The 17,179-nt window shown below is 46.3% G+C and overlaps 1 protein-coding gene across 13 annotated transcripts in view; it reads left to right on the forward strand.

The window, feature by feature from the left end:
* WDPCP (WD repeat containing planar cell polarity effector) overlaps positions 1 to 17,179 on the forward strand; it is a 3,071,480-nt gene that overhangs the window by 914,793 nt on the left and 2,139,508 nt on the right. The window lies entirely within an intron of this gene.

Consider the following 17,179-nt stretch of genomic DNA (forward strand, 5'->3'; position numbering starts at 1 on the left):
TTACTACAAATACTGGAAAGAAAACACACACTTATAAATGAAATCTTTCACATTTCCTACATGTGGAGACATACATGCACTCTCTGCGACCATGCCATTGAGCAGAAAGTCCCTAACAAATTCTTTGTATATGTATCAATACCTAACTGTGACTCCATTCCATTTCAGCAACTGGTGCAAAATGCAAACCATAACATGTGGTGTTCGATGCTACATATACGCTCACATAGTCAATATATGATATTAATGCTCTTAAAATACAATGCAGACGATACCAAAACTTGCTGCCTTCACACACAGACAGGTATCACTTGGCAAAAACCCTTCACAACTGTAGCCATATTCTACCACACAGGGGACTGCACCAATGGAGGCCACTATACTGCATACATTAGAAAGCAATCGTCATGGTGGGAATGCAATGATACTTCTATCAGTCCAAAGCACAGACTAACTGCAAATCTTGAAAATGCCTACTTAATATTCTTGAAGCTAAATGCACTCATTGATGTACAAACGTACTATACCTTACTCCCCAGTACCAACCAGTACCTTTGTAAGTGGACAACCTTCCACACAATCGACTTAAAGCAACGTACCATACTGGAAGCATTAACAAAATGCACTACAGTGTGTGTTGGACAATTTTATCCCCAATGCACCCAAGGAGTACAGTCACACAAACAGTATATGTACACAAAGCAAACAACCAGCATTTTCCACTGGATACATGCAAGGGAAAAACACTATAGGGTTCAAAACTATCCTCAGTAACCTCTAAAATCACCACTTACGCAAATGAGTCACCAGCTCTCCAAGAATACTCGTACAACTCCAACACATATGGACGTTCCACCACGTTACTCCGTAATTGGACAGTACCACTTTAAAATGTACACAAATATCGAAGTAACCACAGGAATGCACAAGTTTATCTACATACCCTTTATAAACAGGACACTGTAAACAGTTAGAATATGTCACCTGGTATCTAGCTGCAACCTGAATATGACAATGTTATTTGCAGCATCACAACTACCCCCTCAACCTTCAACAACTACTGTGCTACAAACATAGCGTTACACGCTTCCAAACTATCCGCAGTTACAGTACGCCAACAGGTACGTAACTACAGTCAGAATTCTGCATTAGCACAGAACAATGTCATAATACCTTCAAACCACCAGCAGCAACCAAATGCACAAACAAGCAGTGGTACAAAAAGGAAGCAGGAAAACATTTACAAATCACCACCTGCTATACAACGCCACCCATCCTACCAACATGTATAGTCTAGATATATATCATACACCCTTACATTTCCTCCTACTTGAAGAGTACACCTTCCAAAGTTCTCTCACCACTTCAAACGTCACTATCATTCATTGTGCACCATAGTAGCAACAAAATGTCGAAGGTTTCTTTTTAATCCAGCATGAATTTTTTTTCTCCACAGACCCAATGATTATGCAAAGAACCACAGGAACTGCGCTGATTGCACAGTGTACACTGGGTCAAAGCATAGTACATACAACGTACTAGTTATGAGGGTCCACAAAATAAAGAAATGTATGCTATGTAGTGACTACAAACTAACAAATACCTGCCCTAACATATTCTGTTCTCTTTTCACACAGATAATAGAGCAACCAGTACCACAACAGTTTACACTCCATACACAAAACACAGTACAGGCCTTCCTCAATCCAAACAGTAAGTCTTCAACGATTGCTATTATACTTATGTACAATATCCACAGTCCAATAAGTGCACTTATTTGTGCTATACACATTCCAATACCACCATTTACAATGCACACCTATATTACACTATGCAGCTTGTGCCTACGCCCTACACGCTTCACTACACCCTGTACATTGCAGGGCCTCCAGCCATACACTAAACATTGTACACCCTGCCCACTATTGCTGCTGCACTGCAGAACTATACATACAAACATCTATCCACGTACCACTAACCCCACACATAACACAGCCAGCTACCCCTTAGCCACTACAGTTGACATTGGCTGCTATTTCTTCCACAAAATACATAACCTGTTTCCTACATATGTTGGTCACCTAAGTGTATCATAAGTGCACACACTGAATAAACAACCCTACAGTAAGCTACCCTACAATCTGCACAATCAAAACAATGCACTTTCATGCATGCATCAATATATTTTACATAACTTTCCTAATTGCTGCAACATTTGGCCCCTTGCTTTCCAATGGCACCATGTAGGCCATTAGGTCATTTGCATTGTTATGAACAACATTCCAAAGAAACGTATCCAACCCATATTTCACTGCAGCTTCTGTTTCCCTTTTTCATTGTGCAAAGGAAACACCATTTAAAGCCCATAACCGCCTTACAATGTTGGACAAACGTTCACACTAAATGCTTTCCTTTCCTAAACAGTAGCCCCAATTTATTAACGTGCTCCTCAGTATGTATCTTTACCAATGTACTCCACCGCTCACTTCTTCTCTCTACCTTACACGGACCTTTGTGACGGCAGTAAAAAAAAAACGCTGTTACACTGCCATGTCTCCACCATTCCCAGTAAATTGCAACTGTCATTGTACTTTCTTTTGCTGCCATTCTTCCCCACCCCCTCCAAATGCACACATACAATGCAAGACGAACATGGAGCGCAAGTCGTACAGTGAAGCACCACACCTTCTGTGCACTCGTATACATATCTGGGCCGACCGATATGGACCGGTATGTCCAATTGCGGTTCCTGCTATATGAACCAACCTGCAAACCTTTACTGTGTAAGCCATCCCAGAGGCACCAGATGCTACCTTTGCTACCTTTCAAAGAAAATGTATTCTTCCAAACGGGCCACCAAGCACTACTAAGTACTCCTTTTCCCACTTTGCTTGACGAGAACAGAAGTACAGAATTGCACAGACAGCATTGCTCACTGGATTTTGTTTGCAAAATAAAAGAGCAGTGAATGTACCAAATGGCGTTTACATTCTGTGGCAAAATAAAACCCTTCCAACCACTCTCTGCATTGTTAGTGAAGTATGGAATGTTCTGGAACCATATACTCTGTGTGCGCATGGCCCCTTTTGCTTTTTATGTTGTTCCTTTCCAGAGCTACTTGCTCACATGACAGTGCGCGCCACCCTTGGCACGCACATAAAATAAATAACTGGACTGCACGCCGTGATGAACGACTGTCCACGGGTGAAGCGACTGAGCCAGTAAGTGCTGCGATGGTGTATGCGGCACACAGACATAGCTAACGGATGCGATGCACACATTAAAATTGTACGCACTAACAGCTCCACCCGCTTCTGTTGCCCATCTGAACAAGTACGCTAAACAAAAGTAACAGTCTGATGGCCTGCCATCTGTTATCGGCTGCCAATGTATGTGTGTTCGACTGTACATTATCCATACTTTAGATTTCTAATGCTTATTAACTAGTGTCATTTTGCACTACCTTCCTTATTGCGAGAGGTATACCATACTGTACATTAATTGTGGCATCTCAGTATGTGAATGGAAAAAGGCCAATGACATTCACCATATTCAAGTGCAGTCACTTCACGCCAACTCTGCTGGTGTGCCAACTGCAAAATTTCCTCCACATCCAGGCTGTCACAGTGAGCATCCACGGGACACATACATATTTCCAACTGTGTACGCTGCAGTTAATTATCAGTATAAGAACTGATCCAAAGAAGGCAACATTCTGAAACCTACTTCCAAACTATGTCCACATTGTTACTTCAAACGCCCGTAGCCATCCATACACGGCAGTAGGCGCTTGACACTTCCAACACAACATGGTACACCGATTACAGAAATCCCTGTATCATCTGCAATACTCGCCCCATCCCCAATAGCCTCTGAAGTTTGTCACCTGCACACCTTCCCCACAACTCTTTATATGTTGGTATCTGCGTATATGGGCCATGTCGCAAACGTTACGCAGTGAAAAAATCCTTTCATGTCCCACTTACTAAACTCCCTGAAGCAAAGCTCTGTTCACGTCCACACCACTCCTAACGCAAATGGTGTCTTATCTCACCTATGCTCTTTTATGATATATGATAGGTTATTTATAACACGCTTAATAGCCAGAGGTTTCTAAGCACCGACCCGGGGATCGAACCTGTGTTGCTCCGTGTTGTCTTGCTTCCAAGGTGGGTACGTTGCCGTTGAGGTATCCTCTGAACTGGGCCATGCCCTCCAGTTATTCTGCAAAGGCGGGAACCTTACGACACTTATATATGTACAAGTGTACAGTATGGTAAAAGGTATGCTTATAATAACTTACCCAAATGACCCAAGGCAAAGTAAAAGTACTCTTTGTACATATGCCTGCAATCCACATACAAATATCACAGTACTCCCATACATAGCAGCATTGCGTTGCTGGTTTGTTAGCAACAGGCTACTCCTTCGCCCCACGGCAAAGCAATAGACCCATGCATGGAAACATGTCACCACTTACCTTTTCTGTCCACACGTTCCTATCGATTTAGTAATGAACCCAATCAAGGCAGCTTTCTGTTACCTACTTCAACCAGTGCCCACCCTGTTATGTCCAAGGGCCCCAGCCATGCACTCAAGCAAGTATGGGTTTCGCAGGCACAATACAACATAGCACTCCGGCTGCAAATATCCTCATATTGTCTCCAATGCACTACCCGTCCCCAATGGAGTCTCCCTGCACTCACCAAAAAAGGATAGTCTCATCCAGAACTGCCCACCAATAAAAGTATATTGGTGGGCAGACTATTGAAGTGAACCTCACCTGCTCAGCTGGTCTACCCTGTAACCGTTGAACCAGAGCAGCGTACCTACCTAACTACCGAACCTGTACCTAAGTAATGTAATTATGCTTAACCTGCTGCCAAGTGAAAATGCTGTAACAGCGCCTCGATACCCGAGGGCAGTTTGTGCGCTTTATAAATGCAAATAAATAAATATGAGTACCTGCGTAGAAATTCCTTCCGTGTGCCAATGTCTGACTGCCCTCCATAAAGGAAAGCTGTGCCCAAGCCCTAGGATCTTCAGTACATAAGTGGAGGCCGCCCAATTGCCTAGTCCTACTACACACCCACTGGAAGGCAATAGAGGCATGCGTGGTAACCTTTCCAAAATTGCTTTCCTACCTACAAATACGTATAGCTACACTAACGGACCCAAATAAGGCAACATTCTCACACCTACTTCCAACCAGTGCCCACACTGTTAAGGCCAAGGGACGTAGCCATGCACACAAGGCAGTAGGGCCTTTGCAGGCACAACACAACATAGTACACCGACTGCCAATATTCTCATATTATCTCCAATGCACTCCCCATCCACCATACAGTCTGCCTACACTGACCAACATATGATAGTCCCCTGGGCACCTAACCACCAATGCAGTGTATGTCAACAGCTGCGGGAATGCTCCACATCACAACATTGTGCTGCCACACAATCCTTCCATTTCTCCATGTCGTTCTGGCCTCCCTTGCGGCAAAGGTGTGCCCAAACTCGGTCTCATACCTACTTGCTAAGTGCCTCACTGCTCTCCCACGCATGGAGGCATCACATTGCGAGGGTAGTGCCCGAGCCCTAGGCTTTTTCTACATGCCATGCCCATGCAGTAAAAAGGCTATGCCTTACCCACAACCGCTAAAAGCCAAGTCAGACATGCAAGCCAATATTTTTCCACAAATCCACCGCCGCAAAAAAAACATGCAAACGCACTAAGTCAACGAAATCACTGGCAGGCGTGTGCTACAGCAGAAAGCATTGCCAATATCTTGGCTTCGCCCTCTTTCACCCAGCCGATTCTGCAAACCATGTTTTCCAACGCCTTTCGGCGTGCCAGTATCCTCCGATACACCTCGGCACGCTTCCCTCCAGCCAACCACCGGCCGCGTCCAATGTTCGCCGACATCACAGCGTCCCGCAGGCCAATGAGACTTCGGTCCTCGGAGCGAACAGGGAAATGGGTCCGCAGAGCGGACCCAGATATCAGATGTTTTGGGACGTACATTTCAGTGTTTTGCAAAAAAAGTACTGGTCCGGTTTCCACCAAACGCACAAAAGCACGCTTTCTGACACACGCCCCTGCTCCTGCCGCAAATTTGGTGAAAATCTGTCCAGCCATTCGTTCTATGGAGAAAAAGAAATATGGGACCCCCGCCTTATAACTTTGACCACCCCGGACGAAACCTCACTCAACTTGGCGAAAAAATTCAGAGCCGGCCATATACTTTTTTTTGCAAAGTTTGGTGAGGATTCGTCCAGGGGCAGCTGAGTTATAATCTGCTGAAAAAGTGCTCTTCCTATGAGTTTAGCAACTGGAGCATAACTACACTCCCGCTACCGTGGGCTGTGTAATATATCAACAACGTGGTTAGCCAGTAAATGCACGGTCTACTCGTAGCTGGTGCTTAAGGGTAAGAAAACTGGCTTGTTTCCTTAAATGGTAACAAAAACACACATTGTAAACTAAAGAAGTCATTCACCCTCCTGCAAAGTTCACCCTGGAGGGGTTTACTTGTCTGTCATGCAGATGAGCGCAAGATGTTGTGCTTTCCATAACAATGTGTGTTGCATTAAGATGCTCAAATAAAGACTGTTTGTTTTTAGCAGTAAGGTCTTGTGTGCTTGGGTGACTTTTGTACACATGTATGGCTTTTTTGTAGTGTTAAAACCTGTTAATATTGTGGGCCTCATCACGAGTTTGGTGGTAGCCCTTAAATCCGGTCGTAGCGCTGTTACCGCCGGATTTAAGGGTCTGCCAAATCACGGCTTCGGCTGATTTCCCCCCAGCTCTAAACTGGGGGGGGAAATCCGCTGAGATTTTGATGCTTTTCGGCACGTTTACCGCCAGCGGGAAATCCGTCGGCGGTAAAAGCGCGAGGAAAATGTCTTTAGCAGATTTTGTGGGCAGTGGTAGGGAACATTTACAATAAGCCATAAAAGCTTGAGATACAGAGGGTGTCGGAGCACGGTCCAGCGCAGAAGCAGCAAGAACTCTTTCCTCCCCTTGGTGGTCTTGGCACCTGGATTAGATGAACGCAGGCCACCGCGACCCCCATGAGGAAAGAGGGTTATGGTCCACGGATTGGATAGGTTGGGGAAAGTGGGTAAACCGGGTTGAGGGTTAGGGAGTGGTTGTGGATAGGAAAAGGGTTCAAGGGGTAGGCATGCTCCTTGGCTCTGTTCTCGATGAGGCTGTTGTCAAGTGCCTTGCTAAGGTTCCTTTTTCACCTAAGCCCTTGCATTCACACTCGCATGCATTCATATCTCATACATGCGTTACCCTTCTAGGTTATGAGCTCACTCAGTTACTAGCAGCACTGAGTAGCACCCAACTGTGAGTTTACACGAACTGTATCACTTTGCAGAAACAACAGAAAAAAAACACTATGGTAAGCTACGAATTCTCAGTCAGTATCCCCATGAGGGTTTCCCACATCAGCAACGTAATGTCAACAAGTGCTGAAACTGCGGTAAGTAACCTAGACAAGAAGTGCGTTACAATTCGTAAACATAAAATTAAAAGCACTTAGCTCTGGCCTTCCAGCCCATGCTCCGGCGGCAGGCTGTGCAGTCTGTGAGGACAGCTGGTGTTCCGTTATCAGTAGTTCCTGATAAAAAAGTACACTGTTAGTGTGATTCTCCTATGAGCTTTAGGTGCTAGTTTACAAGGTACTAACTGCCCGCAACAGGCGAGCGAACTGCAGCATGCATCAGAGTTAGTATATGCAGATTCCCATATGCGGTCCCGAACTCGCGGCCATCAAACTAGTCGACCGGAGCCTTCCCAAAGTTAGTTAGCATGGTAAGTATGCTCTGCTACGTTAGAAAAGCAACTGCCACTTATCCTAAGCAACGAGAGGTGCCAGATGCGTTGTTCTAGCAGCGAGGGCAGGCCCTGCGTGTGTTTTCTGCTGGAGCTCCGTAGGATGCGTCCTCTCGTGTGAATTCTCGAGCGCAAACAAGCTTTCGGGGCTTGCGCATGCGCAGTGGTGTCAGGGGTCGGCTTGCGTGTCTCCCGAAGTGTTTGCAGGCCCTGTGTGCCTGATTTCCTCTTAGATAGAGTCCAGGCTGCTGGGGCTGTAGTTTTCGGACCTAGGGCTGCTAGGAAATGTAGTTTTTTAGGGCTTTTTCTCCTGGAAAGAGCCCTGCTGCCACACCAAGTACATCTACAGAAAGGGCAGAGATGACACCTACTCATTAAACCTTCCCCAACTGTGCTAGCAACCATTTTACATTTAGATCTGCGTTTGACACCCCTTGGCTTTACGACAGAGGGAACATCCCTAAAAGGGAAAGGAGGGTATGTGCCTTTGTCCGATGATGCCATGTTATCTCCCTGAGGGTCGCCTACCCCCCTATTTGGTCCTCATTCATATAGCCGCCCTCAGGGTCAAGATCAGGTAGCGGCTGCCGTCCCCTGGCCACATGTGAGAGGCTATACCCGGTAAAGGAGCAATGACATCGGATTCATCAGAGCATTTAGAAAAGATATATTAAAGGTTCAATTAGCACAGACATGAGAGCTGTGGGCTACAACTTCACGTCCAGGCTCCCGCCATATTTCAGAAAGAAATAGGTTATGGCCTGAAGGCAAATTAGAGTAGGACATGCAGCCCTTTTATCATTCAAATGCCCACCAAAGTCTAATACATTGCTTTAATACTGGCTATATTTACAATAGAGAACGGGCAGGAATGTAATGGTACTTCATTTTGTGCTGCTCCACTATCACCTGTGTAATATTGCTGAATTCACTTGTAAATTGCAACACCCTGCTGCACCTCCCAGTCATTATCTCTTATTTATACAAGAAGAGTTGTTTTTTTATAAACAAGCATTTCCCAATCGCTAGTTAAACTGTTATTAATTACAGTCCAATCGTGTGATCTCCATTCATTACGATAGCAATCTTGACCTAAGTAGCTGTTTCGTGGTGAATGCACATATGTATAGAAAACACCCACCAAACATGATTAACGAGTATTTCAGAAGCCAAGGCATGCCATAGGTTAATAATGCACATTCGCAGAATGGTAAGGTATATCTCTTTTGTCTCTAAGAATTTCTAATGGTGAATACATTGTGCAGATATTGAAGGCAGACTGGCTTACTTAATTATAATTAATGTTATCATTGCTTGGGGATTTGCAAAATGCATTTTTCGACTTCACTCTCTATTGTGAGCTCCTGTACTTTCTCCAGTTATTAACTATTTCCTCATGGGCTAGGCTTAGATTTTTTTTCCCCTGTGGAAGGACATGTCATACTAGAACACTGAAATTGGGCCTAATGCTAGAAATGTTTAGAGGTTTCAGCAGTGGCCCTTTAAAGCAAACATGTTTATCCTTTTACGTCTTGGTTTCTGTCTGCATTCTGATGATGCCACCATTCCTTTGACATAAACTCAGAAATATGATAACACATATAGGGAAACATTTAGCATAAATAAGTAAATCTTTAAAAGATGCACATGTTTGAGAACCATTGTTTTACAGACCAACAAGCCTTTCTTCTATTTAAGTTACCTTTTTAGATGCATATTTATTTAACTTTGGGCTTACCGTATCTTGGGGGCAACTAAGTCACTAACAGCCTCTCTGCTTGATTTTATTATTTCCAGCCAGTAAATTGATTTCTGCAGTTAGTTGACAATTGCTGCAGTGTATCCTGTGCTTCCTTGGCTGTTAGACATTTTCACTAATCCTTTCTTTTTTTGTGTGATAAAATCACTTTTGAAGAGTAGGAAAGGGGGACCAAATGGCTTTACTGGCGGAGGAAGCTACACACTGGGAGAAGAAGCACTGTAGTTGATATACGGGGGATTGTCACAGGTGGCGTCAAAAACACACCAACTCTCAAAGACGGCTCAAGATTTTTTATTTGTATTTCTGAAGAGTGGCCAACTAAAGGCCGTCCCTCTCTCTCTTGTGAGCTTTTCCCCCTCCCTCTCCTAGGCATCCCTAAACCCAAGATTGTCACTAGACATTGGTAATGCTTCCTGTCTGTAACCTGCCTTGCTAGTTCTGATGGCCTAAAGAACATCTTCATATCTATCTGACTTCCTCTGGGAATTCCTAAGTGGATCCTATTTAATGGTCATGCCTGACTGGATTAAGTGCCTTCCATTTACCTAGGCTCCACTTGCACTTTCCCGTCATGCTCTTGTACTCCTTATTCTGATCTTCGCCACCTCCTTTCCCATCTTTCCACTAGACTCACTGGTATTCCTGTGTCTGTCTCTCCCCTCATTCCCTCACACCGTCTGCAATGTCTCTCTACTCCTTACCTCTACCCTCGGATCTTATTTTCTGCTGCTCTCACTACCCACTACTCTGTACTCCTCCTACTTCTCCCACTCTACCCTGTTATGCTCACACTGCTCTCCACTACTCTCTCTACCCTTCACTCCACTCTCCTCCCACTACACGCCTCTCCCACCTTCTCCCGCAGTCACTTTCCTTTCACTCAGTTACTCTTCTCAATCACTCACACCTCCTACTTCGTCAAACTCACTCACTTTGCAGGCCCTCACACCCAAATACCACGTTCGAATGGATGGTGTCCTCCCACGTATTCCTTATCTTTGATGTTTCCAATATCTATCTTGCTGCTTCTGAAAAATGAAATCTCCAGTAGAGGGCGCTGCGCGTCGATGCCTGTGGAGTCGATGTCCCTCGGAGGCCTCCGTCGCGGCGTCATCGTGGGTATAAGTACCGCACGTACCGTCAGTTGCTCAGTTCCGTTTTTCCACGCTTCATGAGCTTTTGGAACGCAACGCTCGGTTCTGTGAGAAAATCGTAAAAACTCAAGTTTTTCTATGAAAATCTTCTAGTCTTGTATACGAGATGGCCTCTTCATCGGCTCCATCAACGCCCCGGTCCGTCTTCAAAAAATGCCAGCACTGTGTGGCTAAGATGTGCATGACAGATCCTCACGGAGTCTGTCTGTGGTGCCTTGGGGCAGAGCATCCTTGTTCAGAATGTGACGAGTGTATTTCCATGACGGCGAAGGCCTTGAGGGAGCGCAGAGGGAAGCTGGAGAGAGGTAAGCCCCAAAAGTCCATTACCCCTTCCAAACGCACTTCCGATGAGTCAAGATCGTCGTCTCCTTGTCGCAAAAACACTCCCGGTCACGTTCTCGGAGTGGGTCACACCATTCATACGCTTCGAAACATAGTAAGAAAAGGCACCATAGATCGCCATCCACCTCATCCTCCAGTTCACTGCAGAGGGTAATCACTGGCGTAACAGGGGCCCCCGCAGTGCGGGGGGCCCCGCTAGCACATGTCCTGGGAGGGGGCCCCACTGTGAAGAAGAAAAATGAAAAAAAATAATTTTTTCAAATTTTCTTTTTTTAATTTTTCTTTCTTAATTCACTCTGCATTCATAAAGAAATAATTTCTGTAACAGAAATCATTTATTTATGAAGGCAGAGTGACTATAAAAAGAAACTTTCTCAAGGGCTCCCCCGACCCCATGAAATGGAATGGAGGCCTGCATGTTATGGGGTCCAGGGAGCCCTATGACTTCAAAAAGAAATTATTTCCATTCGGTCCTTAATGGAAATCATTTCTTTATCAAGTCAGAGTGAATATGGTGAATGATGTGTGTGCTTGTGTTCAGGGGTGCCACAAAACCTACATTTCGGGAGGCTAAGCCTTCAAATGTTAGGAAAGGCGCTAACTTCACGGGCGGTGAGGAGGGGCAAACCTATTTGTGTGGGGGTATCTAACTTATTTAGGTATTTTAATGAGACTATTCTAGTGCAGCTTCAATGTTACAAGCAGTTAACTCTCTCCTTTAAGCCCGAAAGCACCCACTTATTGACTGCTTTGAGAATGAGTGGTCTCCTGTTCCCGGTCTACCCTTCAATCACTCCCCTGGCATACAAGTACTAAACCCACATCACGATTTAAATTGCCTAAAAAATGTGGCATTTGAATGCAGGTACTAACAGTGAAATGATTTACGTTGGTAATCGCTGAGCCCTTGTTAACAGCGACACCCAGGTGCCGTTTAACATCTGGGTCCTGTTCTGTCAGGCAACCGCTCTGAAGGTCCGCCAGGTTGAGTCAACATATCCCAAAGTTTCATGGGGGAGGGTGCTGAAGCCCAGTCAACTCAATGGTGTTACGCCACTACTTGTGTTTAATGCCTTGATTACTTATTGGTAATCATCATTACTCTAGCCCTATTCTCCTTGTCCCTGTACTTGTGTATGAGACAGTACTTGTGTATGAGGCAATCTTATGCAGTAGATTTTAGACCTGCTAGAGAAAGGTGCTATAGAGCCGGTACCTGTAGCAGAGAGGAACAAGTGTTGGTATTCCCCTTATTTTCTAATTCCGAAAAAGGACAGAGGAAGGAGACCCATCTTGGACTTATGAGAATTGAACAAATTCATCAGGAAGGACAAGTTCAAGATGGTTACCCTTTTTCAGATCCTTGAGGCCCTACAGCTTCAGGATTGGTTGGTATCTCTGGACCTTCAGGATGCTTACTTTCATGTGCCAATCCATCAAAAGCACAAAAGTACCTGAGGTTCGCCTTTGCAGCTCTCACTATCAGATTCGGGTTCTGCCATTTGGGCTAACCACCACCCGAGGGTTTTCACCAAGCTAATGGCGGTTGTGGCAGCGAGTCTCAGGAGAGGGGGGATTCACGTCTACCTCTACCTGGACGATTGGTTGATCAGGGCCAGTTCTCCGGAACAGGCCCTGCAACATCTAAACCATACCTGCCACGCCCTCTACAGGCTGGGCTTCTCCCTCAACTTCAAGAAGTCCCACATGATATCATCACAAAGACTCCAATTTATCGGAGCACTCCTGGATGCATCCCTCAGAAAAGCCTTGTCACCAGAGGTGAGAGCTCAAGACATTCTACAGATGGTGACAAAATTCCAAAATGCCCAACATCTTCGACTTTCTGAGGTTGCTCAGCCTGACGGCATCCTGCATTTGTCTGGTGCCACAGGCTCGCCTGAGAATGAAAACTCTTCAATGGTCTCTCAGGACCCAGAGGTCACAGTTCTCAGGAAGGATGTCCGATCTTTTACAAATCCCAAACCGAGTCTCACTGGACCTTCAGTGGTGGGCCTGTCCGTAAAACATCTTGAAAGGAGAACCTTTTTGGCAACCATGGCCGGAGATAACCGTAGTGACGAACGCCTCACTCATGCGGTGGGGAGCCCATACCAACTATTTGACCATCAGCGGTCGTTGGTCTCCATCGGAGTCCAAACTACATATCAACCTTTTAGAGCTGAGGGCAATCAGACTAGTGCTGAAGGCCTTTCTGCCCTGTGTGGGGAAAGAATGTCATGATAATGATGGACAACACAGTGGCCATGTACTACCTCAACAAAAGAGGAGGTGTAGTGTCACCACCACTGTGCAGAGAGGCAATGCAGCTCTGCTTCTGGGCAATACAAGAAGTAATCTCTCTGTCGGCAGTTCAACTAGCTGGAGGGAAGAACACAGCGGTGGACGCTCTGAGCAGGCAGAGCACAGTTTTCCACGAGTGGGAACTAGCTCAGGAAGTGCTTCAAGAGATCTTCACCCTTTGGGGAACCCCTCAAGTGGATCTGTTCACGACCAGTGTCAACAGGAAGTGCAAACTATTCTGCTCAAGGGAATTTCCCCCGAGATGAGCTTTAAGAGACGTGTTTGTGGTGGACTGGGAATTTCCACTCCTGTACGAGTTTCCTCCAATCCCTGTCATTTCTCACGTAATAAGGAAGTTTAGGAGGTTCAGGAAATCCATGATCTTAACTGCCTCGGATTGGGCCAGGAGAACGTGCTACCCAGACCTTCTACACATGTTCATCTGTCCCCCAATTCGTCTCGGAGGATCTTGTCTCGTGAGATGAAGGTCGGGTTCTCCATCCGGATATCAGGACTCTGAGCCTTCACGCATGATTTCTGAGAGGTTGAGATACAAAGATCGGGACCTCCGGGACGATGTAATAGAGGTTTTGCTTTCTGTCAGAAGGCCAGCAACCAAATCTTTATACCGCTGCCGTTGGAACAAGTTCTACAGCTGGTGTAGAGAAAAGAATGTTGACCCTTTAACATGTAATACACCAATGGTGTTATCCTTCATTTTGCACGTAGCAAATCTGGGACTCCAGGTTGGCACAATAAAATACCTAGCAGCGCTGTCCATCTTCAAACACGCTGCTGAGGAACCCTGTTACTTTAAAATACCCGTGGTAATTCAGTTTTTGAAGGGGTTAACTAATGTTTACCCCCAATTCCTTTTCAAGTTCCCTTGTGGGACCTAGATTTGGTCTTACAATTTCTAATGGGTAAGCCTTTTGAACCCCTTCATTCATGCCCAACCCTCTTTCCCCGTGGGGGTCGCGGTGGCCTGCGTTCATCTAATCCAGGTGCCAAGACCACCAAGGGGAGGAAGGAGTTCTTGCTGCTTCTGCGCTGGACTGGACCGTGCTCCGACACCCTCTGAACCCTGAGGAACCGAAGGAAGACCCAGAAGATTCCCAGAAGAGAGCAGAAGAGGATAGCGGTAAGGAGCACAAAGGAGAAGAAGGAAAAAGGAAAGCTTGGTTAAGTCATAAGCAGAGAACAGACCCAGAGGCAAGAGAGAAAGGAAGAGGACTTACCAGGTAGATCACTGTGCTAGTCTGCCACATCCGCGCTCCCATCGCAGCTCTCTACTACCCACTCCTGTAGCAATAAGAAAGGACAAAGTTAGTGCGGTTGCCCATGTGCATTCTGGGGCTGTCATGGTCCATACCCCCAAACATCGGGTACAGACCACCCTGCCCAAGGCGTTGGGTCCCATGGGGGCCTCGAAGGCCCCAAGGAATCTTGCAGGGGCTTCCTGGACTCGGTCTTGGCGCCAGGCTCATACTGCCATCACCAACATGGCACGTTTCAGACCCAGAGAGGCACGTGCGAACCAATATGAGGCAGGGTGAAGGGATTATTTGCCGTAGGACTATTTGCTTGGGTGTGGTTGCTGGAACTACTTTACCTGAGAACTACTTTCAGAAGACTATATAAGCCACACCCTTCATACAGAACACGCTTCGCGTTATTCTGCACTCGTGCAGCGTAACGCTCACCGTGTCTGCAGCTCCAGGCCAGCCATCAGCCATGCCCGTCCAGTTGTCTCTGGTTACCTGCAAAGAAGAGTGAGAAAGAAGAGCAGAACAAGATACTTACCAGTCTCTTCATCGCGGCCACTCGGTAGTCCATGCTTCTTCAAAACTGAAAAGGAAAGAACATCAGATTAGCCTTGCAGACCACACGCTCTTCATCGCAGTTCAGTGCTGCACTAATACTTACCAGTGAACCATCGGAACGTCATCACTCGATCTCCGCTTCATCTTCCGATCGCCGCTCTGGGACTGCTGCATCTGTAAAACAGAAAGAAGACATCAGGTTAGCAGAGCAGTGGGAAGGCCTCATTCTGACTTATTATGCTGCACGAGGCAGCTCTCACCTGAAGGCAACAATCCTCACGGGCTCACAATTCTTCATCACACAGCCTTTGTTCAGGAGATTCCGCACCTGCAGAATATAAAAGCAGAAGGTTAATTGTGCAGAAAAACAGTATCGGGTGGAAAGATTTTTGCATAGCACTGGTGCAAATCTTACCTTGGGAAGCCAGCTACCAAGAACCTCGCTCCATCTTATGCACGAAGAGGGAATCTGTAAAGAAAGGTACAGAGTGAACTTTTGCAACTTGAACTCTTAGCTATCCATATCTTTGGAATAAGACTTACCGTAGAGTCACAGTTGTCTGGAACTTTCAATAGGATCAGTGAAGTAACTAGATCCTAGAACTACGACGCACCCCTGCGAACATTGGCAGGACGGAGAGCCCACTATTCGTAACTCAAAGGTGAGATATAGCGGGGGGGTGCAAGATGACGCCGCGGGAGTTGCCCTCATCCACGTGGTTGGGTAACCTGTGATTTACCTTTCTAGGCAAGCCTGCTTTCGTATCAAAGGGGAGTACAAGACAACACTCACCACCAGATCATCCAGCTCCGTTCGGCGCTCCTGTGGAGATCAGGTGAGCGTAACAGGGGCTGCCCTCTCCTTACACTTAACTGATCATTTATCCTGCCGGTCGCTCCTCAATCTTGCTGCTTCTCAGTCAGTCCACATTCACAAGGAAGAAAGGAGCACCGGACATTAATGACAGACTGAAGGAACTTCTCGCCAGAGAAATTGAGACATTTGCGAGAACAAAACCTTTTCATGCCCAAGTATGGAGTTGGGTGCTGTTAACCCTTGTGTTGCGCAAGCTCTCCCAAACTGGGTGAAGACTAACTCCACTACACCTCCAGACCTCACTTGAACTGACTGGGTTGTTGCTGGACAAGACCTGGGGTCGTGCCAGAAGATTCCTCACAGAGAGGAGAGGAAAGGAGAACATCAGCACATCCTCCCTTGACCTTACCCGAACAACCTACACTGACCTGGTCCCTGGGCCCCTTAACTCTTTCTCCATCTTGCTTTCTGTCACCACCTTGCCCTACTGAACTGCCATTAGTCTCCGTACGCGGGCACACACTACCCGAGCCCTTGGCTGCTTCCTTCTGAACCTTCTAGTCTGGGATTATCTGCCTCCACCTCATCACTCCTTTTTCCTTCTAGCACTCCCCATCACTTCATCTCCTCCTCTCCCTCTTTATCTCTCTTTGTCACACCTTGCTGCTGCACACTCCTCCTCCCTCTCCACTCTTACCTACTGCCATCTCTCCCCCTCCCTGTCATGCGCATTGCTAGATTTCTCCTTTCTCTTCAACCTTAATCCTTGCCCCCTCCCTCATCTCCTCGTCTTCCCCTAATCCTCATGTCCATTCCATTGCTCAACCCCCTTCCCCATGCACCCCCTTCTTCTTCCCTTCCTTATCGTCCTAACCTCATCTACCCTCCAATCCAACCCTCCAACCTAATCAACATTGCTCTTTGAAATTCCAGATCTTTGCAATAAGGCTGCATCTGTTTTAGACATGTTATTCCGTCTCAACCTTCTCTTCCTCTGTCTAACTGAAACCTGGATCCCACCTCACTACTCTACTGTTCCTCCCTCTCTCACCACCCCTTCCTCCTCCTTTTCTCATGTTTCTCATTCTACTGGTCGTGGCAGAGGCGTTGGTCACCTCTTCCACCGTAAATACCTTT

This window comes from Ambystoma mexicanum, chromosome 4q (genome assembly GCF_040938575.1).
Source record: "Ambystoma mexicanum isolate Mex_15411 chromosome 4q, UKY_AmexF1_1, whole genome shotgun sequence".
Classification (NCBI taxonomy): Eukaryota; Metazoa; Chordata; class Amphibia; order Caudata; family Ambystomatidae; genus Ambystoma; species Ambystoma mexicanum.